The sequence below is a fragment of the Melozone crissalis genome, unplaced genomic scaffold (assembly GCF_028551555.1).
Source record: "Melozone crissalis strain CALT ecotype California unplaced genomic scaffold, PUWL_Pcris_2 ptg000034l_1, whole genome shotgun sequence".
NCBI classification, from domain to species: domain Eukaryota; kingdom Metazoa; phylum Chordata; class Aves; order Passeriformes; family Passerellidae; genus Melozone; species Melozone crissalis.
This window is the reverse complement of record NW_026535812.1, coordinates 17,315,657-17,322,146: the sequence shown is the minus strand read 5'-3', so window position 1 is coordinate 17,322,146 and position 6,490 is coordinate 17,315,657.

The following is a 6,490-nucleotide window of genomic DNA, read 5'->3' as shown; positions in this document are numbered from 1 at the left end:
TGCACCTCATACTGGGCAGGTTATTGGTGCCTGCCTGTGACAGGAACTGCTTGTGGGTGGTTTCTGTTCCATCGTGCAGAAATGTCCAAGGGATGAGAGCCCAGCACGTGAGCCATGGCAGCAGCAGGATGTCAGAGGGAAGCTCACAGCACCAAGATGGGAGAGCTGGGCTTTGCAGAGCCTTTGCATTTCTGTTCCTGACTGATCTGTTTTAGAAGTGAGTCACTTTAGCTCATCTTCTAATAAAGCCTGGTCTTTCTGAGCTTTTGAAAGCCTTTTCAAAGCCTGGCTGATGCTGCCACAGAAGGCCAGTGAAGCTGAGAGCAGATCTGAGAGAAGCCCAGCTCCCACTTATGAAGTGCCAACTCTCTCAGCTTTGGCTGTGTGATGTCACCTCCAATCAGGCTGCTGAGCTTTAAGGGGTGTCTTGGAGACACCCCCTCACACACACATCCTTCATTCCTGTCTCTTATATTCTTCATTGCTTTCATGTTATTTCTCATGTCTTCCTCAGGCTCCATTTTTGTAGTGGTGCTTGCACCTGCTCAAGCATACAGGGGAAGATCTGTCTAAAAAGGAAAACACAGGAAATGTACAGAGGCAAAGCTGAAGATTTTGGGTTCATGTAGCTCTTGGAGAGGCTCAGAGCCTTGTGAATCTGTGATGATCATCTGACACCCTTTTCACTTAAAGTTTATACACAAAGCAAAAAAAAGAAGTAAAGAAAAAATTTTGTATTTCTAGCAGTATAATGAAGAAAAAGGAAAATGGTGGTTTTTTCAGAACTGCAGTATTTCAGGAAGGCTCTGTGACAGATGGGAAAATTGATGGCTTTTTTGGCTTTTATTGTCAATGAAAATGGCCAATGCATTCAACACCGCTGGTGTTCAGGAAAGATTTCTGTCAAGGCTATTAGAAAATAGCTAGATAAACATGATATTTTCAAATTGGCTGAGCTGATTCATCCCAGGGCACTTAGGGGAACAGTATCAACCTCAGAGCTATTAGCAATTATCTATGAAAACCTGTGGAGGATGGGAAAAGGTCAAACATTTCCTTTTCTTCAGAAGGTAAGAGAAGTTGCAGTGCTATAAATCAGCCAACCTGATTGCACTTCTCAGAATATCCTACAAATAATCAGATTGTAAGCACTGGAAGGAAAGCAGAGTCAGTATTCACCAAATAATGTCAAAGTTACTTAGTTCTCTTTGATGACATTGCTAGAGGTCTGTTTTCAAGAGAGAAGCTGTTAATGTCATTTACTGCTCTTTAATGTGGCTTTGACACTATCTCACAAATTCTGTGGAAATGTGGGCTATCTGAAGTTTGATAAAACTTGATGGAAAAGTCAGGAAATGCATATGAACAGTACCATGTCAAATTGGAAGGATGCACTGAATGGGATTCTGTCCTGCATCTAAACTGTTCAATATTTAATTGAGGACCTTGATAGTTAGTAAAAGCACCAGACCTGGGTAAGACCAGATCCAAACTGATGGCTGCAGCAAGGTAAGAAAGAGTTATTCCCAAACTTGTCTGAATTCAAAGAAACTTAAATGTAGGACCGTTTTATTTGGATTTATTACCTTTGTGAAGTGTGAAGGTGCCTAACATGGATACTTCTCCTTAGTAGTTTTAATGTCACATAGCTAAAGAGGTGAGAGTGACCCTATTCCAGCATCTCTCATTATTCCCTCCTTCCTCTCTTCTTGGAGTTACAATTTTCCCTGGGAAATTTCTCTGGGATTGTTTTTTCTTGACCATTATGGTTTCCACAGAGCAGTAAGCTGCAGCAGAAGGATACATTTTAGTTTTGCAGTGACTCAAAATGCCTCTAAAAGCTATAGAATTAAAACTAAAGTTTGCTGTCCTGAACCAAAGTATTTTCTTTGGATATCCTTGAATAAAAGACTTGGTGGAAAAATTAGGAAGTTTTCATTAGAAATTTCTGAGACAAGCTATTTTAAACTGTATTAATATATTTAAATAATTAGAATAAAAATGGCAGTGAGCTGTGTTTATTTGAAGTAATACTTCAGCTAAGTTTGGGATATCTTTTGCTTAGTGAAAAGCTAAGAGGAACTCCTCCTAATATCTGCAAAGAAATCAGAGCCTGTGCTATTTTTAGCCAAATACTCCAGGAACTATTTATTTGCTGTCCTGCAGTGTGAGATTCTAATGTTAAAGGAATAACAATAACAAAATTGCAGCCCTTTCCCTGAACAGTTTATGAGATACAGCATATGAGACTAGAGATGAGCGAATAATATTAATATATTCTGTGGTCAGCTGATGATATGATGGTATTCTACAGAGCAGCATTTTAAGGAGCATTACAGAGAAAATGAAAAATAATCCATACAATTGGAGTGTTTTATATGATATTCTTTTTTAAGTAACTTTTTTTAGCACTTTTAAAAAAATGTTCTTATTTCAGTGCTGCAGTCACATGAGCATTGGCTTTGCCTTGTAAATTCAGGTTGAACTGACAACTACAAATTGTGGGTGACTCTGGTTTCTCAGGTAAGACAGGCAGCTTCCTTTAACCTGCTTGTGGGTAGTTTTGGGAAGGGACAGATGCCACCACCCACCCCTAATATTGAGAGTATCAGTAGTTTCAGCACTCACAGGCAGCAACCAAATCCTAGAGAAATGCAGACCATTGTGGGACCTGCAGGCTGAGGGAGATGGGATTTCAGGCTTGCCACTCTCTGACACCATTGTGGCATTGGCCTGTCCTGGCAGAACAGAGCACTGCTCTGTGGGAGCTCCCTGGTTAGGGATGTCCCCAGTTTGGGGATCTCTCCTGTTTGGGGATCTCCTCTGTTTAGGGATCTCTCCTTTTTACAGATCTCCCCTGTTTAGGGATCTCTCTTGTTTGGGGTTCTCCCCAGTTTGGGGGATCTCTCCTGTTTAGGATCTCCCCTGTTTGGGAAACTCCCTGGTTTAGTGATGTCCCCATTTTGGGGATCTAGTCGTGCCCTGTGAGCTGGGGGTGATGCTGCAGCTCAGGGAAGCTGTCTGCCCTCATGCAGAGCACCAGGAGCTGTCAAGGAGCATGCTGGCCAATTCAGGTGGATCAAGCAGGAATTGCTCAGCCCAAAGTGATCCCGTGTGGGTGTTTCAGCAGCTCCAGGCGCCAGGCAGAGGGCAGCAGAGGCTGCGAGCTGCTGACAGGAGCTGCCCTTGCACACACCCGGGTTACCAGGGCATGCTGGAGCCCATCGTGCCTTCATCTGCCCACAGCACGGGTCGAGCGTGAGAATGAAATGCTACAATACAGTGGCCTTAGAAGATTTCTAGGACCTTTTGGCAGAGCACAGTGTCTGCGTGGTTTTTGGATTACACGGATATTATTCACCCTGACCGTGCTCTTCTGCTCTCTGATCAAGATTAAAAGTTCCTAATTTTCTCTGTACTCACAATTTCTCCCACCAAAGGGAATGCAGTACACCAGGGAAACTCCCAAATTACTGTGTGCCTTGCACTAACTTTCATTTTCTCCAGGTAAGATAGTGGCATTTTACCAAGCCCAGACATTGGAAAAACGAAGTAATGATAGAGTTTGAAATGTGGGGATCGCAGCATCCATGAGACTTAGAGGGAGAATATTGATTTCATTTGCTCTGCCTCTCTCTTTTCCTTTCTGTTAAGTACTGCCAAAAGAAAACTTCAAGATAAGGAAAACAAACAAACAAATAACCAACCCTATACCAACATTCCCCCCCCCCCCCCCCCCCAAAAAAAAGACAAAACAAAACAAAACCAGGAAATATTGAACAAAATAATTATGGCTATTCTCCATCAATTTTAGCTCGTTGTTGGTCTTTATCCAGGTTGAGCTTCTGCAGTAGTGAAGTCAATTAGAACTAAAATTGCCTAATTGCCTTTTATCTTTATGATGTGTTTGACAGGATGCTTTACACAGAGCTGACCAAAGTGATTCCACTTGAATGCCATCCCCTGATCAAAGAAAGCCCTGTACTCCATGAATCTGAGCAGTACAAAATGTCTCTCTACTTTTGTCTAATTATAGAATTATGGATTTGTTTGGGTTGGAAAAGACCTCATAGACTATTGAGTCCAACCATAACCACAGCACTGCCAAGTCCACCAGAATACCATGTGCCAAGTGCCAAATCTACACATCTTTTAAATGCCTCCAGGCATGATGACTCCACCACTTCCCTGGGCAGGCTGTGCCAGGACTTGGCAACCTTTGAGTGCAGAATTTTTTCCTAATGTCCAATGTAAAACATCCCTAGCATAACCTGAGGCCATTTGCTTCTGTCCTGCTGCTTGTTACTTGGGAGAAGAGGCCAATCCCCACCTACACCCTCCTTTCAGGGAGTTGGAGGAGGAATAAGGTCCCTCCTGTCCCTCCTTTTCACCAGGCTGAATAATCCCAGCTCCCTCAGCTGCCCCTCCTCCTCAGGCTTGTGCTACAGACAGGTCACCGGGTCCACTTCCCTTCTCTGGACACAATCCAGCACCTCAATGTCTTTCTTGACAATTTTACAAGAAGTTCTGCAGCCTCTGAGGGCACTTCTTTTATTCTCGATCTCCAGGTCCGGAACTGTGACCCTGTGCTGTCCCCTGTGTGTTTGACATCCCCACTCTCTTACATAAATCCTCACTCCAGGTGTCACACATAACCAGAGGATGCAGAGAAGCTGACAGGGACAATATATAAAAGTAACGGATGTTTAGGAGGATACAGATTGTTTTCTGTGGTAGAAGGTGGCTTTCCTGGTTTATGTGAGAAACTCAGAAGTCTCTTTCAGGAATATTAGTGCAAGGAATAAAATTTCGTGCAGCATAATATCTACAGGAGGAATAACAGTTTTGATCTCAGGTGGTATTTCTCAATCCCTTTTATCGCAACATTCATGGAACATTTTTTAGAGAAAAGGACCTTTCTGGACATTGCTACAGTATTGCACAAGTAATAATATCACAATTGGAACAATCAATAAAAAATTACGTAATTTTTTTCATATCTTTTTCTTGCTTAATTTTGGGGATATGTCTAGGTACTGCAGTAATTTCATGTGCAATCAGTTGGGAAACTTGTGTCTAAAGGCCTGCATTGGCTTTGCCAGTTCAAACTGCTAATCCCTAGATCCTGTATAACAAATTAATATGCAGTCACTGCCACCCAGCTTGCCCTTTGATCCATAAGTAATTGTCGAATGCTGAAAGCGGCTGAGTGTGCTTGCCATCTTTCCTGAAAGTCACACGAGCAGAGTTGCCATAGGTGCTGGAATTATTTCCTGCAGGCAGGCCCTGGGAGGCAGAGCTGTGAGCAGCATTGTCCCAGTGCTTTCTTCCATAGGAGACTCAGGTAAATGTGGAGGGGCACGGGTTACCTGTGTCCCTCCCTCCCTCCCTCAGGGAACTGGTAGAAAAGCAACAAAGAACCAGCAGAGAGGCAGATGTTGAGACAGGGCAGATTAATGGGGCCTGTCAGGGCACAGTCCCAGCTTTAAGTTCAGTTTTGAAGGGAATTTCATGCCATACACAGTGTGTAACTGTAAATCCCCTTGTTCCCTTCATAGTAGCACTACTGCAGTGCAAGTCCCCACCATTCAGCTTTCCTTGGAAGTGAGGAGAAAAAGCTTCCCTGGACAGGGGAAAAAGGCATGAATCAGACTTCTGGCCCCTGCACTTCATGCATGGTTAATTGTCACTTTGCCACTTTAATAAAACAGATGTTCTCTGTTAGCAGCTTAATGCAATTAGTGTAATACTTCAAAGGGCTGCTGCCCCTGCCACATGCTGGAGAGTGAGGAGTGTGTGATGGAGGGTTATTGACCTTCTGGGCTGCTGCTTGGGGTTTCTGTCCTACTCAAGCAATAGAAAATCAAATACAAAAACGTCCTCTAAATCTTTCTCCAGAGTATTTTTGGATGCTTACTTAGGTTGCTAAATCAACCTCTCAAACCTAAATTGTTACAGAAAAGAGCTCTGCCTGAGAAAAGCCTGTGAGGAATGATGGTGTAATTGAGGCTGAGCTGCCAGTCACAGTTTTGGCCAGAGGATGTTACCTCCTCTGGGTTATGAGCCATCCTGACACTCCATAATGGCCATGTGGCTGCTTCTCTTTCAGTCTTCCCTTGGTTCTGCCTCATGGTAACCACACTGAGTGAATCCCCAGAGCTGATGCTTTCAGTTGAGAATTACTCTGTTCTGCGAAATTTTAAGACTGTGGAATGACTACATGATGCTTTATTTAGATAGATGTGAAAAACATGGGCAGCCAGCTACTGCTCTTGCTTTAACTTTGCCTTGACCAGTTCCTGACCTATGCTCAGCATTAGGTTTCAGTATTTTCTCAGCCATTTGCTCTTTGATTGCAACTCCCCTGGATTTGGAATTGGATGTATTTTTTGTGACAAACTATGTTATGACACACACTTCTGGGTGCTTAAGTTCTGTCAGATTTTGTGGGAGTTCTCTCATGAAGTTTGTTTATTTAGGCTGACTTCAA